This window comes from Neofelis nebulosa, chromosome 15 (genome assembly GCF_028018385.1).
Source record: "Neofelis nebulosa isolate mNeoNeb1 chromosome 15, mNeoNeb1.pri, whole genome shotgun sequence".
In the NCBI taxonomy this organism is placed as follows: domain Eukaryota; kingdom Metazoa; phylum Chordata; class Mammalia; order Carnivora; family Felidae; genus Neofelis; species Neofelis nebulosa.
The window spans coordinates 46,760,403-46,787,425 of record NC_080796.1 but is presented as its reverse complement, the minus strand read 5'-3'; the positions used below and the strand labels follow the sequence as shown (position 1 = coordinate 46,787,425).

Below are 27,023 nucleotides of genomic sequence, written 5' to 3'. Positions count from 1 at the left end.
ACCCTGGGGGGGACACAAAGGCACAGGAGAGAAGCAGAAGACAGGACCAAGGTGAAGAGAGAAAAATAGAAACGAGAAGAGAGGACACACAACCTCCCTGGGGCTGGGTCACCAACTGAGTATTTGCTTGGATGCCCTCAGCAAAAACAACAAGGCAAAACAAACACATACTAATATATTTTCATAGCTGCATTGACATTGTAGCACAAAGAGTGGAGATTTAGACAAAAAGTAGTTCCTAAGTATCAGAGTGGGGAAATTCTATGGGGGAGACTCTACTGCACAGTGGAAAGATGACAGGCTTTAGATAAAACACATGGATTTGACTCTCCACTCTACCCAGTCCTTGAAGTGTGGCCTTCTCAAGCGACATAACCTCTTTGAGCTCTGGTTTTCTCATCTTCAAAATGGGAACAGCGACATGAATCTCACAAGGCTGCTGCAAGACTCAGTGCCAATGTGATGAGCACTGGCCGTAGTGGGAGCTCAGGAAGGGGTCAATCACATGGTTACAGTTGTTGGCCTTTTGTGACCAACTACCCACTGTTGTCTTAATTACCATGACTATGACTAGAATTGACAGCTGTGTGGTGGGGTAGAAAGAGCTCTGTTCCCAATGTCCAAAGACCTGGCTTCCACCTGTACCAACACAGCCTACAGTCTGAGACTCAGGCAAACTATTAACCTTTCTTGGTTGAGTTGCCCACCTATGAAATGGTTATAATAATCTCTCCCTCAGAGTGTCATCAGGAGGATCATGTTCAATTAGGTTGGTCAAGAACCTATCCCAATCCTGAGCACCTGTGGGTGTCTTACATGCTGGGCGCTCTGACTCCTAACACGAGACCTGGGTCTGCTCTCTGCAGTGGAGACCTATAGGTCTGGGCTGAGGCCACTCTCAATCCTTCTTCAAGGAAGGGAAGGGTTCCATGGTGCCTGGGTGCCGTTCCTAGCACCCAAATCACATGTAACTATGGCGAAGAGAGTGGAAGAGAGAACACAGAGGCATGGAAGACAAAGCAAAGGCACATCCTCCAGGTTCATTTCCAAGTAAATTAATTTTGCCAAAGCCATGACTTCTGTCACCAGGAGCAAAGGCAGCAGGGGGAGACCTGACAATAGTTACAGGTAAAAGTGTACAACCATCATTTCTGTATATTTCACAATGACGAGCATTTCCATGCTGGGGCCACATAAGGACTGCTCATGAATATGGAAGTCACCACGTCATAGAAGAGGGCAGGACTGACCTATGTTACCCCGGGCAGGTAGAGCTTTGGCAAACCACTGGATGCCTCCCAGGAAAGAGACACCATAAAATCCTTTGGGGGCACATGAAATTCACAGGATTATTCTTGATGCCTAGCCTAAACTTTTTCTGTTGTAATTTTCAGTTCAGCCTTTCTGCTTCTGTCCTTAGAGAGCAATTTAACTGGCTGAGGAGGCAACTGTCTCACCAGCTTCTAGGTTCACTCCAGGACTGGAAAGGCAGGGGGGAGGGCAGTGACTCACACAGATGCTGTTTAATTCAGCTGTCTCACTGTCTACAGTGCTTCCCGAGCTCTAGCCCCCAGCACCCCACATCCCTCTGTGGTCTCGAGGCTGACTTTCCCAATAATGCCAATAGGCATCAGTGGGATGTGGGGACCACTTCTGCTTGGCCTGAGCCAGACCTGCTAGGATGGGGGAGGCAGAGAGTGGGGGCTGAGTGGACCTGGGGAGAGCCAGGGGGAGTGTGAACCAGAGGGGTAGCCGGCTCCTAGCTCTGCTCCTCTCAGAGCACCCCAGCCTAGAGCAGCATCTTCCTCTGAGCGCTTCTCTTAGGGGGCTCAGAAGGTCTGCCCTGTGGCCTGAGCCTGCAGGACCTTAAGTGATTTCACATACGAAAAGATAATTTAGAGGATTAATTGCAGCTTCAAGAACACAGAGTTGCTTTAGCTCTGATGGTGTCTAGTTCATTTTCTCCTGCACTGGGAGGAACAAGAAGAAAAAAAGGCTGCAACCGCAGCAGCAAGAGAGATTTAGGGAAAACTTGGCCTTGACAGTGACTGGGTAGGAGAGAACAGCCCTCTGACACTCATGGCATGGGCCAATTGTTTAGATCAGGGAGATTTTCATTCTGGACCCTTAAAAGGTGGATTTTTACAAAACCACTCATTCCGTCTGGTGGGTCAGGTGTGGGGCGAGTGTGAGAAATGTACGTAATGAGCTCATCTTGAGGTGCTATGGGGAGCAGCGGCTAACCTGGGCTAAAGAGGGTTTGGTCATTTCCAAAGGGCTCCTGGAGACAGCACTGTGGCTGCATGAAGGAATGGAAAGGGCTCTCCCTGCTTTAACTAGCTTCAGATTTATCTGTTTTAAATCTTGGCTCTCCCTGTTACTGCTAAAAACAGTTTGAAGACCCTTCTAATCGAGTTGGTCCCTAGAGACAGACAGGGGAACAGTGACAACTACTGCTTTAATCTTTTGCAGAAGCCCTAGGAAGGGGCAAACCTCCCAGAAGACAGCTCTGGCTCCAAAGATGGATGAAATGAAGCGTCCAGAACCAGACTTCAGGTAGGGAGTTGGTCAAGTGCTGGAGGTGTGTTATCTCAGAATAAACTTGATCCTAAGGGCTTTAGCATCAGGAGATCCCTTTGCTTTTCCACTGGGATTGAGGGCTCAGACACCCAAGTGCTGTAAAGCTTCACCCCTCTTGAAGTTTCTGACTCGTCTTTGTCTATTTTTTGTGCCCCCCAACTTTTTTTAAAAATGAAGTTTTCACTTTGAAGGAATTTTAGATTTACAGAAAAGTTGCAGAGATGGTAGAGGTCCCATAAACCCTTTGCCCAGTTTCCCCCGATGTTAATGTTTTACACAGCCATGCCACATATGTCAAAACTAAGAAATTAACATTGGCACTTTACTGTTAAAGTACACCAAACTTGATTCAGAGTTCACCAGTTTTTTCCACTAATGTCTTTTTTGTTTTAGGATCCAACCCCAAACCCTCCCCTTGCACAGAGCCCGATGCGACCCATGAACTGCGAGATCATGATCTGAGCCGAAGTCAGACGCTTAACTTACTGAGCTACCCAGGCACCCTGAGAACCTTCCTTCTTCTGGGGCTCCTCTTAGCTCCAGCCTTGGTTGCCTCCCATACAGAGGGATGGTAAAAGGCTCATTCAATGGTAAAAGGCTCTTAGGAATGACTGTGGGCTCTCTGTCCCCAAGGGCCATAAGAATAAGGTGACCAGAAGCACAGATGAGCTGCCCTGCTCCAGACCCTTCCCCTCTAGGGCAGAGAACTTAGCCTGAGCTGCCCCGTCATCTGGAGCCCAGAACTTGGCCTGTGTGACTTCAGAACGCAGCCCCGATTTCTGAGCACAGAATGCTTCATAATAAACAGCAGGGAAAGTGAAGCCGAGATGAGCCTACATCTCAGAATTGTTTCCAAATAAAGTGTTATTTTTTTCCTCTCAAGCTCTCCCTGGAGATGACTATGGCGCTTAAAAACCACTAAATATCTCTCCTTGTTTATGACACAGACACCTTCCCATCCTCCCTCTGTCCCTTAGCCTGGTCTCTTTTATAGCAATTACGTGAGTGGTGCTGAATAAGAATCACAGCAGATGCTAGCAAGCCTGCATGATGGGTCCCCCTCCTAGTGAGAGAGGCTCATGGGAGAGGCTTTGATTTCCTAGAGTCGCAAGATTCGTGGAGAGAAGCTCCCAAGACAAGCAGCAGAGTGGACCCTAAGCCCTGGATTCGGCTGGCTGGGCGCCACGGATGCAGGGCTGCCAGAAAAATCCATCCTCCTGAACCAGCCATGGGTCACGGCCTTATGAAACCTGCAGCCAATTAGTGTTGTGCTCGGTGTTCTGCGAGGGGATACGGGGAACTGGAATGGCATCTGGGAGAGAGGGGTGTGCAGAGTGGGGGCCAGCCAGTGAGAGGTTAATGGACTGGGGTGGCTTATCCCCAAAGTGAAGGTCAAGGGGAGCTGGCTAATGAGCTTTGCAGATATGAAGCCTTTGTTCTCCATTCCCATTGACAACGGGGCCTTGGAAAAAGGAAGTCCCCTTCCAGCCAGAAAGATTGGGGTTGGACACCAGAAAATGACAAGGAGCTGGGAAACACTGCAACACGTGATCCAAGACGAGTGTGACCTCATCTGGCCAGAAGGCCCTCCTCTGCAGATTCTGCTTCTTGGGGGTCTCGCCCTGGCCAGGCAAAGCCCAGGTGGGGAGGCTGTAAGGGTGGGTGTCTGCCAGTAGGCAGGGATCCCGCATTATCCCTCCTCATGTGCTGGGTGGGGCCAACAGAAGTCCCTGTCCCTTTGGGTGGCTCCAAAAACGTTTTCTTAAGGGCAGATCCTTCCTGGTTCTGGTGTCCCCCTAATGATGATCACCTGTCCAGAGGAAGGGACAGGGATTCAACGACCTCTGTAGAGCTGGCCAGCTCCAGGATCAGCCACAGAAAGAGACAACTACTCCCTCCCATCTACCCCTGCCATGGACCTGAGGAATCACAGAGGGGTTGGGCTCCTATCAGGCTGCAGCCCCACGGCCTTTACCAATCATAAATAGCAATTACACAATGACCCCCCCTCACCTGCTGATTCACTTCCATCATCTCGGTTCCTTCTACCAGGTGGGGAAGGCACTTGATAGATGGTGGACTTGTGGTTTGCAGAATGTAAGGGGTTGTCCAAAGTCACAGAGCCAGAACCAGAAGTGGCCAGAACCCAGGTCCCCAGCATCAGGCCAAGATGTCCTGTCAGTCCTGTGGTCCAGCCATTTTTTCTTGACCCCTGCACCCTAGTGCCACTGCCCTAGTTCAGGCCCTTGGTAGTTCTCACCGGGACACACAACTTGGTGTCCTGGCCCCACACTGACTGGTCCACTCGCACCATTTATTCACTGAGGCCAGAATGACCTGGCCAAATTGTAAATCTAATTATAACTCTCCCATGTAATAAAATCAGGCTCCTTGGGGGCGGTCTCTAAGACCCTCCTTGACTTGACTCCTCCCTGTCTCGCAGCCTCATCTCCCAGCCCTCCTGGTCTCAACATTGATCATTTATCCACACACCCTGTGGTTTCACGCCTTTCTTTAGCTAATTTCTATTCGTGCTGTGTTCAGCTCAAATATCATCCTCTCCAGGGAGGCCTCGCTGACCTTCCTTGGAGAGCTAAGTTCTGCTCTCCCCCAACTGCCCCCCCCCCCAAAGCTTCCACAGTCTACACAGCACTGGCTTCTCAGTTTGGACTCCTGGCACCCAGTACAGTGCCTGGCACATAGCAGACGTTCAATAGATGTTGAAGGAACTGGACGCCTTGGCGCCCTGTAGCTGGGCTTGCCTTCTCTTACAGAGAGCTGTGCCCTGCCTCCTTGCAGAGGAGGGTGGGCAGACTGCCCCTCCCACTGCTCTCTGGAGGCCCAGGGAAATGCAGTCAGGAGGGAGAGGGCACACTGCACAGGGGAGGGGCCTGCCTCCCTCATCACACTGAGCAGGGGCTCCAAGAGAGGGGAGGGAGAGGAGGAAATGAGACACTGCTGGCAAGGAAACAGGCCAGGAAATCGTCCCTACTAAACAGGAAGCAGGGTGGAGTGCTGGAGGCAGAGCTTCCTGAGGAGTGGGAGGGAGGAAATCTGGCCCTATTCGCTGCCATCGGCTGCTCAGCCCTCAGCACAGTGGAGCAGGGGCTCCACAACCTACAGGAAGGTGTCTTTGCAAACCCTCTCCACAGGCTTTAACCAGAGGGCCCCAGGGGCATGTTAGGAAGTTATGTGATAGTCTGTGGTTTGCACACTGAGACCTGACCAGGAAGCCCCAAGTCACAACAGCCACACAGCTCCCAGAAAGACAGCAGAGCCACCTTCAGAGAGAGGTGGGAGGGGCGGGAAGGAAAGTAGAGGAAGATGTTTGGCCAAGGTAGGTTTGTGTGAATCCTGAGAAATATTGGGTGCCTTGGGAGGGTGGAGGCTGGGAAGCCAGGTGAGGCTACAGGAGGCCTCGACTACGCTCTCTCCTCATCCTCTTCACTGACCCCCTTCCCCATCACAGGTCCTTTCTCAGCGACAATTTCCCTGACCCCCACACCATATCGATGTTCCCACTGCCTCTCCCTTGTAAAAACCCATCCCACTTATTCAGTATCTTCCCAATGAATAGGCCGGGAGCTCTCTTGAAGCAGAAGACTGTACTTTATTCACCACTGTGTCTCCCATACCTTGTACAGTCCTGTCTACATTGTAGATGCTCAGTAAACATGGTCGAATAGATAACCACACGAAGTAATGATGGAGCATGATGGAAAAAGGAATCTCACAACCAGGCACCAAATCCAGGCCAAGGACAGAGTCAAAGAATGACAAGGTCAGCTCTTGCCCAACCTAGAAAAACTGAGGACTTCTTTGCAAGTCTTACCCCCAAGCTGCCTCAGTTTCTTCTACATGAGCCCAGCCAGTAACAGGACTGGCTTGATCATACTCTGTCTTCAGTGTGTCCAAAGCCTTGGACTAACTTGGACTAACCTCAGGGTGAAGGGAAGAGTCCCCGTAATCAGGAAACTCTTGGGCTGATGGGAGATAAAGTGAATGTACTCTCGGCCACCTTTCCCAGCCTGCTGGGAGAGCTGGGGTCCAAGGCTAGGAGGAGGCAATAACAAAGCTAATATTTATGGAATACTCACCACGTGCCAGGCATTGCTCCCCACATTTTACATGGATCATCTCATTCCATCTTCACAAAACCCCACAAGGTAGATAATGTTATCCTTCTCATTTTATTTACAGCTGAGAAAACTGAGGCAGAGAGAGGGTAAGGCACTTGCCTAAATCATACAGCTAAGGAGTGGGGTGGGTAATACTTCAGCCAGGCTGCTGGCCCTGAGCCAATGTTTTTTGTTTTTTTTTTTTTTTTTTGAAGTAGGCTCCATGCCCAGCCTGGAGCCCAACATGGGCCTTGAACTCACAACCCTGAGATCAAGACCTGAGCTGAGATCAAGAGTTGGACGCTTAACTGACTGAGCCACCCCGCACCCTGTGAGCCGATGTTAACTGCTACCCCACAGTATGTCTGGTACAAGTGACACACAAAACTGCTGAGGAGATAATCATGAAGGGGACTTGACCACAGTTAGTTAATAACTTCATAGAGGAGGAGAGTGCTGGGTCAGGAAGGATCGGGCTTGGCATGGGAGGTACTACACTGAGTGGGGAAAGACATCCAGGTGGCAGGGGAGATGCATCAATGACTGAGGGAAGAGGGAATGGTGCTCTCAAGTCAGCCAAAAAGCACTGGGATGGGGTTTCTTCCCCTTTCCCTTGGCTGGAAGACAGTAGCCACAATGGAGGACCAACCTCCAACCCTGATCCCCACTTGCAGTGACAGCGTGCACAGCTGCTCCAGCCTCCCACCACTCCACTCCCAGTCCCTGCCTGGAGAGGAGGGACCTGGTGAATGAAGGTGAGAAACAGATTCAGCATCCCTTGGCACTTGGGGGAAGGAGGGAGCTTGAAGGAAGCACTTGAAGAAAAGGTGGTGTATGGGATCAGAGCAGAGGGAAGGAGAGAGCTAGGTGGGGCTTCTGAAGATACGGGTTATTCAGACAGCTTCAACTGGGAGGGCAGGTGTGGGAAAGAAGCACCCGGTGTTCAGTTTTAAGCATCCGTCTGACTGAAGTGCCTTACACTACTCTTACACGTCCTGTACCTAGTATAGCACTGAAGCCCATAGGAGAGTCTGACAAAATCGAGCTTACACGAGTGAGCTTTGTGGCAGAGGCAGACACCAGAGATGGCCTAGGTTATCAGCACGTAGGATTGGAGGTCCCACTAATGAGTGTCTCAGGACCTTCCCGGTCTCCTGGAGACTTGGTGGTGTGCCTGGACATTAGTCCTCAGCCATGTGGCAGGCCCAACGGCCAAACTGTTGGTTATACAGTTAGCACTAGAAGCATGAAGCAATCTTCAAATGCTTTCATGTCGCTCCCTTGGGGGGCTTCCTAGCGGTGCTCGGCACAGGACATGCAAGAGTGGTGCGAAGTACCTCATACTTGACTAATGTTTAGAATTGAACACTGGTGCGTTTCTTGAACACCCTGTTCCTTCTCGTCTTCTGCCAATGCCCTTTCCATAGAGAAAATGCAAAGGTTCTCTGCTCAGTGTTCCCTTTCTTAGGGTTGGCCCTCTAAACTGGCCTCTTAATCCTTGGAGCAGAGAAGGGGCAGTGAGCCACAGAGGGCACTCTGGGAGAGCCACCACACTTTTCCCCTGAGGCCTCCTTCAGGCCAGGCCCCTTCTGGTTTCAGCAGGTTCCTGTGCTGGACAGCTCCCAGTTCCCCAGCACCGGGTGGAGGCTAGAGCTGCCTTCCCATCTAGCTGCTCAGCCCTAGCTTCTGCCAAGGCTGGCTGATGAAAGGGCCAGTCCCTCTCCCTACTGCCCCTCACTCACCTCACCTCACTTGCTATCCATGTGTCACAGAGGGAATCCATCTTTGATCCTCCCTCATAACGTCCACCTCTCTACCTGCCTTTCCTCCACCCTCCTTCCCCTTTTTAATAACTCAGAGCCTCAGCTCTCCCAAGGCCCAACAAGGCCAGGCCCCAGCAATTCTCCTTGCTGAAAGAGGGCTCCACAAAGGGCTCTGTTAGCAGTCTGGGCTGAGATGTCCTCAAAATTAGTCTGACCTCTCTCATAAGCCAGCTCCTAATGTTTCCTCCTGCAAAGCCTTGCCAGACCCTGTGCAGTTTGGGAGCATTTCACATCTTCTCATTCCTGCAGCCTCTTCCCCTGCCCCCCTACCCCCTTTTCCTGGGTCATACTGAGAGCCCCAACCTTCCAACCTTGGAGGCTCTGAAGTGCACAAGGCGAAGATAAGCCCTTGCCTTCATAATGCACTCCACAGCATGGGGCTAAGAATTGCCAGGGCCCAGGATGGCCTTGTGAGCCATCAATAGGCTAGGAGGCACCACTCACTTACCAGTAGACAGGCTAGATTCCTTGGCACTTAGCTCTTGGCTGGTGGTGTTCAGAGAGCAGTTGGGTGCACTTGGCCTCTTTCTACCTGTTCTGAGGGTGGTCCTATTACAGTGACCCCGAGGGCCAAAAGTTGAAGTCTTAACACATGCTCCTAATCCATCACCATCTCAGTGAGCCCCTGATGGCCTCAGGCTCATTGATTCTCCCTGCACCTGCAACTGGAACAGAAGTAGGAGGGAGAGCCTGGAAGAGGCTGTGGCTCTCAGTTGGGGAGGAGCCAGAGCTGAGGCCACTGGTTGCCCCAGTCTGCTAGCGGCAGAGGAGACAGAATCCTGGATCAGTGGTAAACTGCTCTCCCCTCTAGTGATAATACCAGTAGATATATGTCAAAGAAATTTACAAGCAACTACAAATACAGTGGTGCAGGCCCAGGACAAAAGAGCTTAAAGAATGGCTGAGAAAATGAGGAATCAGCAGGGAAAGGTCACTGACATTTGAATAAACTCCTGGTTCTGGATGTGGTTCTACAGTCTTCTGACTCATCTGTGTCTAGCCACTGCCCCAGGGCCTGACTAATTGGAGGAAAGTTGAACAGGGCCAAAGAAAACAGGGGTAGATGTTGTAGGGCCCAGGTTCCCGGGGCTTGGAGGGAAAGCAGATGTCTTAATTTATGGGCCTGCATTAGTACCCCTCAGGGGAGGGGAAGTTGTCTCTCTGGCCAAGAGTGCACTGAAGCCTGAGAACCAAAGTAGCCCCAACCTGCTGACAGGTTCCGTGGGGCTGATGGATGAACGGCGACTGCCACTGGAGATGGTCTGGGGCTGGGAAAAGCATCAGTCACCTAAGGCCTCAGAAAGCCAGAGCCAGGGCATGATCAAACACCTCTTTCCCCAGTCCTGCCCCAAGCTCTTGGTTGCAGTCCCTACTCAGCCCCAGAGAGCTAAATTTCTACCTTCCAGATGGGACAACGCTGCTCAGGGTCTGGGGCAAACATAGGCAGGGCTTGTCAATGTCTGATGATGGGGAGGCCCTGTGCATGTTAACCAATGTCTACGGAGGCCCCTAGAAATCAGGAAGAGTAGAAAGATGTGACTGGGAGGGGGTATGGCCCCAAGATGGAAATGACAGAAGAGGGCCACCAAGGGAATCCCTAGTCACCACTGGACTCACTCCTGGTCTGACAGGTAGAGCTCAGAGCTGTGAGGTAAGGGCTGGCTCCTCATCCCACTTGGCTATGGGGCCTTCTGCCCCTTCCCACAGTGAACTTCACTTTGCCACCTGGAACACAAGATGAAGCTTTCCTTCACAGTCCCTGGGTACAACTAGTTATCTCCTGCCACTCTTCATGCATCTCAGCTTTTACAGCACAATTCTGACACCACCTCCTCCAGGAAGCCTTTTGGGTCAGGCCACCCATTCTTCAATTCATGAGCCAGACTCACTGACTACCCCCCTCACTGCCACTGAATGGAATAAGTGGGTCAGGGTCAGTTTGCACAACCTCCCTGAGTCAGGGCCCGGCCCAGGGCTCAGTGGCAATGGGGTGGCCCCCATGCTCCAAGCCAGGGGTTCAGCCTACCCTGGCTGGGGCCGAGCAGGTCTGGCATAAAGGAGGGTATGTGAGCTAGGTTGGCACCAGGGAAAATAAGTATGTGCAAATGTATGCAGATGTATGCAAATCTCTGCAGCCCTGTAGACTGCAGTGCTGGCTCAGGGTAAGACATCCACAGCCCCACCCTGGGCCCCACCCCAGGTGTGACCTCTCTCCTCTGGCTCAGGAATCCCTTCTTCCAGCTTCTCTCTCCCCAGGGCATCTCTTCCCTCTCAGTGCTCACCGCCCCCCCCCCCCCGCCCCCACTCCCGCCCACCCCAACCCCCACAGGAGGTCTGGGAAAGTGAGAAAGCTGAGTCCTGAGTTGGGGGAAGGGAAGAGACATGGTCCCATACTGAGGATGTGACAGCACCTGAATGTATCAGACAAAGCTACCATCTCCAAACTCTCGGTTGCGGTTCTTTCTTACTCAACCCCAGACATCAAAAATGCCACCTTCGAGATGGGACAACACTGCTCAGTCGTAGGCAGGGCTTGGCAATGTCTCAGGTGCAGGCTAAGCAAAGGGAATAGTCTGTGACTGAGCCACTCCACCTCCCCTCTCAATCCCCCATCCCCCTTTGTCCCTGCAGCAGACCCCCACCCCCACCCCCCCCCCACCATCAAGGGGCAGGGAGAAGGGCCCTGAGGTGTAGGAAGCGGCCCTACCTGGGTGGGAAGCAGACTCCCTTGGTTTGGGCTTCTATATTCTATTTTAATTTTTTTTTTAATGTTTATTTATTTTTGAGAGACAGAGACAGAGCATGAGTGGGGGAGGGGCAGAGAGAGAGAGGGAGACACAGAATCCGAAGCAGGCTCCAGGCTCTGAGCTGTCAGTACAGGGCCCAACGAGGGGCTTGAACTCACGAACTGGGAGATCATGACCTGAGCCGAAGTTGGATGCTTAACTGACTGAGCCACCCAGGCTCCCCGTGGGCTTTCATATTCTAAACCCCTGCCAGCCCTGTCCTTTCGGCTACCGTGTACCTCCACGCATCTGCCATCAGCAAATCCATGAGGAACCAGCAACCGCAACACAATCCTGGCCCAGAGTTGGAGGGAAAGACATATGGGCCTTGCCCTGAAGAAACCCTACGGTCCCCTGAAAGAGTGCAGGTGGGGACAGAGACTCAAGAACCAGCAAATTCCATCACTGCAGGCCTGGAGTGGAGTCTAGAGAGCTTCCAGCTCTATCCCTCATGTGATTGTTCATGAAACAGACCCAGAGTGTGGAAGGGACTTCCCGAGAGCCACACAGCAGGGCCCTAGGGCTGGGCTCATGGCGCTGGAACTGGAACCTGCCTCTCGGAGGTTGTGCGAACTGACCTATTCCTCCCTACCTCTTGACAAAGAGGCTCTGTGGGCAAAGATCTCCTCTTCTGACCACACTGTCACTGCTGCTAAGGGGTGACAGCTACCACAGCCTCCCTCCTCTGTCTCTTCTTTCCCAGGTGATCCCATGGTACCTTCAGAGTGAGAAGAAAATCAGAGTAACACCCTGTCTTATAGAAGAGGGGAAGGAGGGGGTTGGGCCCTCATTGTAAAGGCTAGAAATTCAGCCCTAGATGCTCATCCTCAGAGAGCTAACTACATCCTAGTGGGAAGAGATGTGATGAAGAAAAGCCAGGTAGCAGCTGAGATGGGGCTAAGCAGAAAAAGAAAGCAAAGGAAGGGTGTAGGGAGTGCCAGGTGGGCCCAAAGTGACGGTTAGGAAGACAAGTCACTGTCCAGGGTCTTTGGTGAGTCAGTTACAGAAATAGACGTGCACATGGGCTTCCTAGCTCCACGCAACATCGCCGTAGCCCATCCCACCTGCCGCCCCTTCCCTCCCTCTCTGCCGGGGCCATGCTGGGAAACGGGGCAAAAAGGCAGTTCTCAGATGGGCAAGAACCCTGGCTGATTCCGCTGATAAGAGCGAGGCCCAGCCCAGCCCACTGGCTTGTGACTCTGATGCTCTGTCCCCTGGCCCCGCAGGCCCCGCCCAAGCAAACAGCAGCTCCCCTTGCAGCCCCCCCCCCCCCCCGGCCTCTGCTGGCACCTCTCATGTGGCCATTGACACCCGTGCCAAAAAAGGCATGGCAGGGGCTGCCAAGGCCAGGGAGCAAACTCTTTGAAGAGAGGGAAATATTCTAAATCATGATCCGGTTGGTAGTGAGACAACTGTATTCATTCGTAAAAACTCACTGAATTTCCTTTCGTGTAAATTATACCTCAATAAACCTGCACACACAGAAAGTCAGGCAGGGACTTTAGGGGATTTTAGATTAGACCTCAGGGGCAGGGTGGAATCAGAGGGACCGGTGACAATCTCCCCCTCCATGTCCATCACTAGTGGCACAGGGACTACCAGGCATCCCTCCTGGAGTCTCACTTTCTAGATCTGTGAACCAGAGATAATGATGGCTTCCTTAGAGGGTGGTTTTGAGGACCAAGCTACATAGCTTACATTTGGTGACCATCCCATAGTGCTCACTCATATAACAATGACAACAGACATCTTATTCCGCACTTACTGGGCAGGCATTGTTTTAAGTGCTTTACATATATTAACTCACTTTGTGTCACAGCAACCCTACAAAGTGCTAACTATTATTATCCTCATCTTAAAAGTGACAAAACTGAGGCACAGATGTCTATTTCTTTCTCCTTCTCCCATCTGTAAAATGGCAATTTTCAACACTCGCCATTTTTAAGCGTTTCCACTGGGTGTTAATCAAAGCCCTGAGATAGAATGGGTCTATATTCAAATAAGTTGGAGAAATTCTGGGTTTCTTTTTTTTTTATTGACATAATTCACATATAATAAAATTCATCCTTTTTAAGTACGTGATTCATCGGCTTTGAGTATACTCACAAAATTGTACAACCATTACCACTACCTAATTCCAGAACACTTTCACCATCCCAAACAGAAACCCATACCCACTAGTGGTCAATTCCCATGTCCTCAGCCTGGCAACCATGCATTTATTTTCTGACTGCACGGAACTGCCAATTCTGAAAATTTCCTATAAATGGGATCATAGGGTAGATCAAGATTCCAAAAGGCAGATAGATTTTTCTGCAGGAAACTATTTGTGTGCTTCCCCCCACCATCTTATGCCCTACCACAGAGTGTCTTGCAGGATTAAAAGCCACAGAACATGCTCGGAGATTTGCTGCACTAAGGGTTTTTATTTTTATGTTTTTAAGTTTATTTAAGTAATCTTTATACCCAATGTGGGGCTCAAACTCATGACCCGAAGATCAAGAGTCACATGCTCCACCCACTGACTGAGCCAGCCAGGCACCCAGGGTCTTTAGTACTCCATAAAAAAAGCTCTTGGCAAAAGATGAGATATCACAAATTCAAATCCCAAAACCAGGAAGATGGGAGATCCAGCCTAGGGCCTGACTCCAGGGACAAGGTACCAGGGACCTGTTCAGAGCCTGAGGGACTAGGGAGAAAAACAGCCTGCTGGGACAAATGTCCAACAGGTCAGGAAGATTCGTCTTATCACCAGTGCACGGGGCTAGGGTTGGGCGGGGGCTGGGTAGGAGGCCTCAGTCGGTTGCTTCCAAAGTAAGGGTTTTTGGACTGTCTCACTCTCTTGAGTTACTCAGTTTGAAAATGTAGGGGCTCTTCTTTCCCCCACCCCTCCCTCATGGGGCGCCAGGGTCTGGGCTTCCTGCCAGCTGGCCAAGAGATTCCTGGATCCCCTCCATTCCCGTTTGTTCCAGACTCTCCCCAGACCCCTTTCTCTGGATGACTCAGGAACAGATTAGAGACCTAAGCCAAAGGTCCCAAATCCAGATCTTGGTGGCGCATTGGAGCTGTCCCAGCCTGTCGGCTGGACGGATAAGCAAGCCCTGACAGTTTCTGGTGGACTCCAAGGAGATTCTACAAACGGGCTCAAGAGGTCTCTCATTAGGCTACAGCAGGGTCTGCTACCCACATACAGATCTTCGTCTGGAACGGCTGCTGAATTAGCAGCTATGTTCCATCTCTGGGTCTCAGTTTACCCAGACGACAGCAAGAATTCAATGCCAAAAGATTATACTCACTTTTTTTACTTTCAGAGTCTGAACACACATCTTAGGCAATCTCTCAGTCACATGGGGAGGCCAAAGGGAATGAGGCTCTTATTCGATCATTCTTCCCTAAGGACACTACGATTCCAGAGAACTTAAGGGGTCAGAATTCACACTCTGTCTTTAGTTAGGTTATTTTTTTCCCCTCTCCACTCAGCTCTACCTCGTAAGGAGCCATTTAAATGGGCAGCTCTCCTAAAACAGGGTGTCATGAAAAGAGTGATGGTTTTACAGCCTCATAAATGTGGATTTGAATCGAGAGTCCTCTGTGTATTGGATGTTTGGCCTTGGACAACTTATTTCATCTCTCCGAACCTTATTTTCCTCACACTTAAAATGGAAATAATGATAGCTGTGAAAGATTTGGCACATATTAGGGGTTCAGTAAATGCTGGTTTCCTTCCTCCACAGATTGTGTCGTATAGAAGAACCACTGAGGGTAATAGGATTTCTCAGTTGGAAAGGATCTTGGAGATTATCCAGTTGGATTCCCTAACTTTTCGGAGGAAGAAACTAGAGCACAGAGAGATTAAGTGACTTGGTGAAGGACACACTGCAAAGGGGGCCTGCAAACCCCACCAAATCCAAGGCCCTTTGGGCAGTTCCAGGTCCCAACCAGCAAATCTTCTCCAGGCATGACCACCACTGGTTGCTAAGCTATTTACATGCTTTACCTTGAGGCCCAGTATTTTGACTATTGGCAGTATTGCTGCCATGATAATACAAGACTGGGGATTTGTACAGTTACTCAAGGGAGCTGATAACCAAACAGCTTCTTATTCATTTTCATAGCTTCCTTGGGCAGAAGGGGGGAAAGGCTTTCCAAGGCAGAAGGGAGGAAAGGCTTTCCAAGGCTCAGAAAAGGTCAACTGTTTGCCCAAGGTCACCTAGTGAGACTGTAACAGAGTCATGCCCGGGCCCCTGTGCCTCCCTCTCTCCCAGAGCATTTCCAACCAGCCCGAGCTCCCTCCTTAGGCTGCTTTCTTTGACCCAGACGCTCCCAACAGCAGCAGGGAAGGAGTTAATGTCAACCTCTGTTGGCCTCTGCAGGTGCTGCTCTAGAGAAAAAAGCCCCTTAGCACAGTCTGCAGATAATGGGAGCAGGAGAGATAACGAGCTTTCTGTCTTAATTGCAGACGAAGAAACAGGATCGGCTTGTTGGAGGGCTTGGGCCATTAACGCAGCTGGGGCACAGGGGCTGATGAGCCCTGGATGGGGCTTGCCCCTGCTGTCTCCTCGCCACCAAGCACGGGATCAGGGTTATTACACCAATGCAGGCGAGCCTGGCGCAGCGTGAGCCGGGCAGAGGCGCACAAAGAAATCAGCCGGGCAGGGAGGAGGCTGAGAAATCACCAAATGGGCTGAGCCTCAGAGGGTGCAGAGCCCCCATGCTCGACCCCGTCAGACACCCGGACATCAGGCCTCAGGCTGAGCCCCACAGAGCCAGGCAGGGGGCCTGGGTCTCAGAGGTGTGGCAGGGGATACTGTGGGATGTTGTACACATTGTCTCCAAAGGCTGGGGATGTAGGGAGCAGCAAGGACACGAGCTGAAGGTCAAGGGTGGGATGCTGATTTAGATTTCAGCAGCAGAGCGGTTGTGTCTGGGATCGGGTCTAGCTTACTGAGGGGGGAACGTAGACCTGGCCCTGGGTCAGCAGCTCCGCGGGGGCTGTCTACCAGACTCAGACTGGACCTCAGCACCTTCCCCTAACGTCCCCAATGCTCTCCTAATCTCCCAACCCCAGGACACTTCTCAGGCCAGCTAACCTCTGTGGCACCGGATGCTGCAGGATACTCCCTTCCTGAACGTCCCTGCTCCTTGGCTTCCGTGCCAGTCCTGGGCACTGCCCTCACCTCATTCTTGCTCTTCCAGGTGTGGGGGGCGGCTGGCTGATTGCCGAAGCTGCCTGTCCTGGGACTGATCTACGCCTTCTGGCAAGTTCTGCCGGCAGGAAGCACTGTCTCCACATGGAGAGTGAGCAGAAGGGAGCAGCCAGGGGACTTCTCTCCTTCCCTCTGTACCTCAGGAAGCATCTCTGGAAGCATCCGAGTCTCCTCGGCGGCCCCAGCCCTGGCCAGACTGGCCCTCTGTGGTTTCAGCTTCCACGGGCTTCTGTGGTCTCTCTGTCTAGAAGCGGTAGCTGCCTCCTCCTCTGTGGGGCCCCTCGGCTCTTCCGTCACTCATGTAGCCGACTGCCTGCACTACACTTCCTCTCTTGTAAATACGAGCGTGGGTTTGGTAAGACTGATGGACATAAGCTTGTGACGGGCTCTGCCCCTCCCTTCTCGCACTCCCCCACAGCGTCCTCCCAGGGCCCTCGCCACGTCCCACCCCTTCCACGTGGCAGCACTGTTCTTGGTCTTTTTTTTTTTTCATTCTCAAAGTCCCTCTCAGTGAGCTCCACAGTTTTAACTAACAATTCTACGTGATGCCTCCCACCTCCGTCCCTCTCCGGCTTTAACTTCCCTGACGAGACATTTGTCTGCCTGACATCCACACTGGGCCGTTCAGACACTCCAGACTCAACACATCCAAAGCTGAACGTGCTTTCTTTCTTCCTCCCTCAAAACCTGATACTCGTTTTTTCTTTTCCCCAGTTTGGGCTACTGAGCCAAGGAGCCACACTCCTCCCTCCTCCCTCAGCGGTTCCATCCCGTGCATCTGGTCTCCCACATATCTCTCAAGTGGATCCCTTCAGCCCATCTCCACCACCGTCTATGTTTAACCTCACTTGAACCATGATGAAAACCTGCTCACTGGTCTCTGCACCTCCTGTGTAGTCCCTCCCAGGATGATGCAACCCCGACCATATAATTTCATGCCTCAAACCCTTTCAAGGGGTAGCACGGCACACAATGCCCTTTGCGATCTGGTCCCCTCTCCCTCCCTCCCTCTGCCAACTTCTCTGGTTTCATCATGCCACTCCCTTCCCACACCATGCTCCAGCCACAGCAAATGGCCTGCAGTGAGTTCTCTGAGTCCTCAAGCTGTGTGATGCCCCTAAGCCTTTGTACCCGCTGTCTTCCCAGCTGGAATGCCCTCTCCCATGGTGCCCAACCAGAAATCTGCTTCTCTTTCAAAGTGGAGCTTCAGTATGATGGCTTCCTCTAAGAAGGAAGCCAGACTTGTCCTAACCCCATCCCAGGTAAGGTGGTGACCACTGTCTCCTTCAAGCCTCCAGCATACCTCCCATGGTCTCCTACTGAAACACTTAGAATCAGGACTTGATCTATTTGTTTGCATGTCTCTCTCTCTTCTGCTAGGCTTTGAGCTCTTTGAAAGCAAAAATAAATTTCATTAGTTTGTATCTCTAAGGGCTGGCATAGATAGGTGCTAAAAAAACAAAACAAAACGAAAAAACACACATCCCAGGAAGATCTGGAATACTTTTCCCTATGACTCCCATGAAGTACAACTACAAACCCTGGGCATTGTACCTAAAACAAACATGAAAAGACTCTGAACGGTGGAAAGAAAAAGGCAGATGACCAGGGAACCTCAGGACTCTGGGGCTGACATGGTGGTGAAGTCCTTGGGTTTTCTTTTTGTCTCACACACCCTAGACTTGGAACTGAGGAAGCCAGCAACTCAGACACCAACAGGCACAAACAAAAAAAGCCTCAACAAAAGCCTGCTCTCTCCAGCCAAAGGACCAGGAAAGAGGCAGTCTCACAAGACGGAAAACTTTTAGACAATAATTGCTCCCCTCCAGGCAATGCCACAGAAAGAACTGTGGCTCCACCTCTACTCATACCAGGAAAGGCTGAGTGGGAAGCAGAGTCCCTGGTCCCCAGGCCGAGGCTGCAATGAGACGCCCTCATAACCCCTCCCGGTAGTAAGGAGTGAGCAGGACAGGCCCATCTGCTGGTAATGAGGCCACAACTCCCCTCTTCTTAAAAAAATTTTTTTAATGTTTGTTTATTTTTAAGAGAGAGAGAGAGACAGAGTGCAAGCAGGGAAGGGGCAGAGAGAGAGAGACAGAGACACACAGAATCAAAATCAAAATCTGAGCTGTCAGCACAGAGCCTGACGTGGGGCTCGAACACACAGACCACGAGATCATGACCTGAGCTGAAGTCAGACACCCAACGGACTGAGCTACGCAGGCACCGCTTGTTCTTTTTTCTTTTTCTTTTTTTCTAAATCACAACTCCCCTCTTTAAGTCAGCAGGTACCAAGTGGGGAACTGGAATCCCACCCCCCGACCAGCAGTAATGAAGAGCAGTGAACAGAAGACGTGAAGAAGAACCAAATGGAAAATTTTAAACCGAAAACACAATAACTGAAATATAAATCTCAGGAATAAACAGCAGAATGGAGAAGAGAGAACAACAACAACAAATTCAGTGGATGGAAGACAGAACAACAGAAATTACCCAATATTAACAATACAAAGAAAATAGACTGAAAAAAATTATATCCTTAAGGACCCGTGGGACTATAATAAAAAAAATCTAATTTACATGTCATTGAAGTTCTGGTAAGAAAAGAGAAAGGGGATAAGCTGAAAAAGTGCCCTAAGAAATGATGGCTGAAAACTTTCCAACGTTGGTAAGAGAGATAAATTTGCTGATCCAAAAAGCTTAACAAATGCAAAACAGGATAAACCCAAGGAAATCCACAAGCCATATCACAATTAAACTGTAAACTAAGGACAGAACAAAAATCCTAAAAGCAGCAGAAAAACAGGAAACCTTATCTACAAGGGAAAAACAATTAAAACAACAGTGGATTTCTCATCAGAAACCATGGAGGCCAGAAGGAAGTGGCACAATATTTTTCAAATGCTGAAAGAAAGAATGATCAACCCAGAGTCCTACACCCAGTAAAAATATCACTCAGGAATGAAGAAAAGTCAAGAACACTCTCAGCTGAAGAGAAACTAAGAGAATTTGCTGCCAACAGATCTACCCTAAAAGAATGGCTAAAGGAATTTTTCTAAACAGGAAGGAAATGAAAAGAAAGAAATTTTGGAATATCAGGAAGGAAGGAAGAACCTGTTAAGCCAAAATATGGGTAGATGCAGTAGGATTTCTTGCTCTTCAATTTTCTAAATTACATTTGGTGGTTGAAGCAAAAATTATAACACTTTCTGATGTGGTTCTAAATGCATATAAAAATATTTTAGACAATTATATTATAAACAGGGGAAGATAAAGAGATATAAAGGTAGGTAATACTCTGTACTTCACTCAAACTGGTAATATTACAACATCATATAGACTGTGACGTCATATATATATATATATATATATATATATATATATACATATATATATATATATATATATATATATAAAATTTAATATCTATAGCAATCACTAAAAAAGCTATGCAAAGATATGCACCCAAAAACACTACTCATAAGACTTATTGTGGTGACCACTTTATAATATACACAAACATTAAATCATTATGTTGTATGCTTGAAACTAATATAATGTTATATGGCAATTATATCTCAATTTAAAAAACCACTACAGGGACACCTGGGTGGCTCAGTCGGTTAAACATCCAACTTCGGCCCAGGTCATGATCTCACGGTTCCTGAGTCTGAGCCCTGCTCTGGGCTCTGTGCTGACAGCTCAGAGCCTGGAGCCAGCTTCAGATGCTGTGTCTCCCTCTCTCTCTTCCCTCCACCGTTCATTCTCTCTCTCTCTCTATCTCTCTCTTTCTCTATCTCTCTCAAAAATAAATAAACAGTAAAGAAATGTGTTAAAAAAAACCCACTACAGATGAATAAAACAGAATTCTAAAAAAAATGTTCCAGTAACTCACAGGAAGGCAGGAAAAAAAAAGAGAGGCAGAAAACCTGAATAGCAGACAACAAAAACTCAAATGGCAAACTTAATCCCAAACATATCAATAGTCACATTCTTGTAAATGGTCTAAGTGTATTATTTAAAATACAGAGATTAGCTGAAAGGAGTAAAAAACATAATGTGACAATATGTGGTCTATAGTAAACTCATCAAATATAACAATATAGGCAGGTTGAAAGTAAGAACGTTAAAAAGGGTTATCATGCAAAGCTAATCAAGGAAATCAGAAATGACTATATTAATTTCAGAAAAAGTAGACTTCAGAGCAAAGAAAATTACCAGAGACAGGAAGGGACATTGCATAATGATAAAAGGATGGACCCATGAAGAAAACAGCAATCCAAATTGTGTATGCACCAAACAACAGCTCAAAATGAAGAAAAACCTGATAGAACTGAGAAAAGAAATAAACAAATCCACAATCACAGCTGATGAACAACTAGAATTCGTAGAACAACTAGACAGAAAATCAGCAAGGATGGAGAAGAACTCAATCAACATCATTAACTGACAGAATCTAATCAACACTTAAACACTCCATCCAACAACAGCAGGATATACCTTATTTTCAAGTGTCCTTAAAACATGTATCAAGAGGGGCGCCTGGGTGGCACAGTCGGTTGGGCGTCCGACTTCAGCCAGGTCACGATCTCGCGGTCAGTGAGTTCGAGCCCCGCGTCGGGCTCTGGGCTGATGGCTCGGAGCCTGGAGCCTGTTTCCGATTCTGTGTCTCCCTCTGTCTCTGCCCCTCCCCCGTTCATGCTCTGTCTCTCTCTGTCCCAAAAAAATAAATAAAAAACGTTTAAAAAAAAAAAAAAACATGTATCAAGATATCCTGACTTATTAAAAAAAAAAATCAACAAATGTAAAAGAATTAAAATTATACACAGTGTGTCATCTAACTACAATGAAACCAAACTAGAAATTAATAATAAAAAGATAACAAAAAATTCTCCAAACACTTGAAAACTAAACAACACCCTTCTAAATAATCTAAGAGTCTCCCATCCAAGTACAAATCAGGCCAGATCCTGCTTAGCTTCCAAGATCAGACGAGATCGGGTGCGTTTAGGGTGGTATGGCTGTAGACTTTAAATAATCTAAGCATCAAATAGAAACTCAAGGGAAATGAAAAAATACATTGGAATGAGTAACAATGAAAATATAACATCTCAAAACTTGTGAGATGCAGCCAATGCAGTGCCAAGAGGAAAATTTATAGTACTACATGCGTGCATTAAAAAAGAAGGAAAATCACAAATCAATAATGTAAGCCCCCATCTCAAGAACCCAGAAAAACAGCAAAATAAACCCAAAACAAACAAGAGGAAGAAAATAATAAAGAACAGAAATCAGGGGCACCTGGCTGGCTCAGTCGGTGAAGTGTGTGACCCTTGATCTCGGGTTTGTGGGTTCAAGCCCCACGTTGGGCGTGGAGACTATTTAAAAATAAAATCTTTGGGGTGTCTGAGTGGCCCAGTCGGTTAAGGATCCGACTTCGGCTCAGGTCACAATCTCACGGTTTGTGAGTTCGAGCCCTGCGTCAGGTTCTGGGCTGACAGCTCAAAGCCTGGAGCCCGCCTCAGATTCTGTGTCTCCCTCTGTCTGCCCCTCTACTGCTTGCACTCTGTCTCTCACATTGTTTCAAAAATAAATAAACATTAAAAAAAATTTTTTTTAATAAAATTTTGAGGCACCTGGGGGACCAATTGGTTACGTGTCTGACTTCGGCTCAGGTCATGATCTCACAGTCTGTGGTTCAAGCCCCGCACTGGGTTCTTTGCTGTCAGCACAGAGACTGCTTCAGACTCTCTGTTCCCCTTCTCTATCTGCCTCTTCCAGCTTGTGCTCTCTCTCTTAAAAATAAATAAACATTTAAAAATCAAATAAAATCTTAAAAAAAGGACAGAAAGCAATAAATTGTAAACAGAAAAACAATAAGGACAATCAATTTAACAAAGAGCTAATTCTTTTAAAAGATGAGTAGAATGGACAAACTTTTAGCAAGACTGACAAAGAGAAAGAGACAGAAGACATAAGTTACTAATATATGGAATCAAACGGAATATCACTACCGACCCTGCAAACATCAAAAGGATAATAAGGAAATGCTATGAACAATTTTACGCAAATAAATTTGACAACTTGGACAAAACTGACCAATTACTCAAAAAATACAAACTACCGTAATTCATCTAATAGGACGTAGGTAATTTTAATAGCCTACAATTATGAAGGAAATTGAATTTATAATTTGAAAACTCCCCCAAATGCAATCTCCCGGCCCAAATGATTGCACTGAATTACACGAACATTTAAAGGAGAATTAACACCGGTTTTACATAATGTCTTCCAGAAAATAGAAAAGGGAACACTTTCCTCTTTCTGAAACTCTCATGAAACTAAGAGGTGCCCCGAGCAGAGAGCAGAGGCCAGAGTGATGTGGGGCTGACAACAAGCGCATCAGCTCGGCTCCCTTATGCCTGAGACTCTGAGCTGTACAGACAATGAAAAGAGGCTGGGAGGATCCGAACTCACATGGCTGGTGGTGGTGGCGGCAGGCTTACTGGTGGTTGGATCTAGTTTCTGGTAGTGGTAGCAGAGTTGGCCCGAGCAGGCTTCTTGTGGCATGACTCAGGCTGGGGTTTGGGATGCCAGCTTCCCTTAGAACCTGCAGGTTTTCCAAACCTGGTTCTCCAGCCTTCCCACCAGAGTTCAGTGAGTTACCACTGTATCCAATAAACGATCTGTGAGCTTAAGCCGGGTTGGGTTTCCCTGTTTGGTAGCAGCAGACCTGCTGGTACAGGTGACCAGCACAAGCTCTCTGGGTTGCCCACTCTGACTTGGCGCTGGGTCACACTGCTCCTTCTGCATGAACAGCCATCTGGCTCACACCCGTCATCCTACCGGGTCCATTTCTATGCCACCCCCTCTGTGCAGCCTTCTTGGATTTCTCTAGGGAAATAATGTCCCTGTCCTTGAAACTCCCTTGATTCTCAGGGACTTAACACTTCCTACCTTAGGTTATGGAATACGAGTGGCTTATCTTCTTTGTCCGATGGTGAGCCCCTGAAGCTAACCCTACATTTTGTTTCCCCTCCTGGGCTTTGTCCAGGAGAGACTCCCCAGACTCAAGAGTGATCAATAAATGCCTATAAGTAGTACTCCACAGTCTGCCCAAGTCAGGGATTCTTGGGATCCAGGCATCCCCTGAATGGCATGCATATGTTTTGTACACAATGCCCATGGCTTTCATCATATACCTGACACTATTTTATATACTTCTCATATACTAGCTCATTAAATCATCACAAGAACCTAGGAGGTAGGTACTATTATTATCTTCATTTTATAGACGAAGAAACAAAGGCTCAGAGAAGTTCAATAACGTGCTCAACATCACACGGCTAGAAAGAGCAGACATCAGAATTTGCACTCAGCGAACCTGGCCCCAGTGTCCACTCTCCTATACCAGCCTGTCCTGGGATCTCTTGGACAGAGACTCCTGGTGGACTGGGCTGACCGGGCTGTCTAGAGACTGGGTGGGCCCAGGGCTGGGTCAGGGCAGCTAGAGGTCTGCTGACAAATTTCCCCTTCACCCCACTGGGCAGGGTGGGCAGTGACTCTGATATAGCCACACACCAGCTGCCTCCTGGGAAATGTGTGTCCCCAGAGTCAGTGGAGACCATGGTAAGCCACCCAAGCTGCCAGGGCCAGCAGCTGGCAAGCCCACTGCTGAGCTGGTCTGGGCTTTCTTGTGGCCATGCCCCGGGGAGCCACATCTGGAGCCAACCACAGGGGAAAAGCAGGCTGGCCTGGGGCAGAAGACAAACTGGGCCTCCCTCTATCATTATGGAGGGCCCTGACTGCAAGACAGCAAGGCAGGTATGTGTGACAGAGATGTGGGGGAGGTGACAACAGCTCCCGGTTAGGGGCTGTGCTAGGAAGAGCTGGTCTAGAGGGCAGGGCGGGAGCAGCATATGGGTTTATCTGGGGTCACACGTCCCCTCTTCAAAGATTTGTTTTGGTTTCCTTTCCTTCCTTCTTTTTCTCCTTCCCTCCTTCCTTCCTTCCCCTTGAAAGAATGTGAATATGGCATAGGGGCATGCACGTGCGTGCGCACGTGTGTGTGTGTGCACGTACACACACACACACACACACACACACACACACACACACTCTCTCATCAGGAGATGAAAAATTCTCTGGGGTTAGCAGCCATATTCTGGGAATTCAAGTGTCAGCTCCCTGTGGCCTGCCTTGCCCTGATGTCCTGCTGTCTGTTTGTTCTCTCAATCAGTCAGGGTGTCTGGCCTAGATGCTAAATTCCTCAGGGACAGGCCCTGTGCCCATGTAATTCAATCTGAGCTCGACCAACACAAATAAACACTATGTCAGGGCTTTAAACAAAGTTTGTTTATTGACTTTCAAGGGGAGGGCTCATCCATGGAACCTCCCCAGTGATGACAGTGGTTTCAGACCACACCGGCCCTGGGCTAACAGTGCCTGGCCCAGGCTTCTCCAAGGATACTACCGGAAAAGATGGGACGGGACAGGGAGGGACAAGAGCCAGGCTGCCAGAGAGGACACGGCTACTGGGGCGGAAAGAGAAGTGATTCCCAAAAAGAACAAAGCCAGATACCACCCCACGTCCCAGGGCATCTATTCAAGGAAGGAAGATCTCATTGTTCTGGAAAAATTAATCTGTGTCCCTCCCTACCCAGTTTAGAGAGGGCCACTGTACTGCCTCGTTTGTGGTCTTATAAGGATTGTTGGCAGTAGCTCATACAGGTATTACTGCTCCCCCCTCGGTGACGGCAGCAGAGGCCAAGGGGAATTAGAACCCAGGTATCTAGACTCTGAGTCTTGAATTTACCCTGCCTCATAACTGCTCTCGGGAAGCCAGCGTGGGACACATGGTCCTGTGCACTGGAGATGTCCGGCCACCATGGAACCCCACCACATGGCATGCTGCCTGCCTCAGGCTTGAGGTGACCAAAGATTCTCCCATCAGAGATCCCACACTTTTTCCCTTTAATCTCTGACCACACTGCTGTCTATGAACAACTGGACTGAGACACTCTCTTGCACAGGCCTTTTGCCCGTAAGGTGCTCACGGAATGTGAGTGGAATGAACGAGCTGTGGATAATTCCCGATGTGGGCACCAGCACCCGCGAAGACTCCCCTTTCCGCTAGATGGCCCGTCCAAGGCACCATTCACGCGTCTGCTATTGTTTCCACTCAGATTGTGTGTAACGTCTCCACTGTGATAAACAACCCTGCAGAGAACATTCTTGCAGCTAGATCTTTGTACACATTGCTGATCACTTACTTAGGATAAATTCCTATGTAATCCCACTTTAAGAGTGGATAAACAAAACCAAAATAGGAAGGGAAATTTGCTACAAAAGAAAAATAAAAGCTATAATAAGTGATTCTAGGCAGGCCAGAAAGCCAGGCCAGCCCCTAGATCTTTTTTTTTTTTTTTACATTTTTTTTTTATGTTTTTTTTTTTTTTTTAATTTTTTTTTTTTTAATGTTTTTTTTACTTATTTTTGGGACAGAGAGAGACAGAGCATGAACGGGGGAGGGGCAGAGAGAGAGGGAGACACAGAATCGGAAACAGGCTCCAGGCTCCGAGCCATCAGCCCAGAGCCTGACGCGGGGCTCGAACTCACGGACCGCGAGATCGTGACCTGGCTGAAGTCGGACGCTTAACCGACTGCGCCACCCAGGCGCCCCTTATGTTTATTTTTGAGACAGAGAGAGACAGAGCATGAATGGGGGAGGGGCAGAGAGAGAGGGGGACACAGAATCGGAAGCAGGCTCCAGGCTCTGAGCCATCAGCCCAGAGCCTGACGCGGGGCTTGAACTCATGAACTGTGAGATCGTGACCTGAGCCAAAGTCGGACGCTCAACCGACTGAGCCACCCAGGCGCCCCAAGGCCCCTAGATCTTGATTGTGGATAACTGAGGGGTCCCTGTGGTTATGTTGCCGGGCTGCCATAGCCAGAGACCCAAGGATGGGTCCAGGGCGCTTAATCTGCGGTCCCCTTTTGACTGTGATCTCAGCGTGGCAAGAGGCCTGACTCCTCAGCTGTGCTGCTAACATTTGTCTGGCAGGGTCTGCATTCCTCATACTTGGAGCCTGGCAGTACCTGGAACAGGGAAAGTTGCTCGATAGATGCTTGACATTGGTCTGTGCCATGACAACATTAGGAAAGGGAGCTGTCTTATTTATTGGGCACCTACCATGTGTCAGGCACTGTGCTGGGAACCCTGCCTACATCATCACGTCCATTATCTCATTTGATTCTCATGGCAATCTGGCCACTATCGCCACTTTACTAATGAAAATGAGGCTCAGGGAGGTCAGCCTGACTCCCACCGTCTCACATTGCCACTGCAGGTATGTTTAGTCCCAACGGCAAATGTACAGACCCAGGACTGGGTGCCTCTGAGCTCCCATAGCTCACGGTACACGCTGACCACTGTGTTCTATCAAAATCAATGGCTGTCAGACCCAGCAGGCCTGATACAGCCCTTTGGCTGGGACAGAAGCAGTCACA

The 27,023-nt window shown here is 49.2% G+C and overlaps 1 protein-coding gene and 1 long non-coding RNA gene across 3 annotated transcripts in view; one reads left to right on the top strand and one right to left on the bottom strand.

The window, feature by feature from the left end:
* Positions 1–27,023, bottom strand: part of NAV1 (neuron navigator 1) — a 250,152-nt gene that overhangs the window by 194,364 nt on the left and 28,765 nt on the right. The gene's annotated exons all lie outside the window — the stretch shown is intronic.
* On the top strand, positions 2,412–3,462 carry LOC131495288 (uncharacterized). Its single transcript, XR_009253872.1, has 2 exons — positions 2,412–2,556; positions 2,974–3,462. It is a non-coding gene; the product is annotated as an uncharacterized LOC131495288 (long non-coding RNA).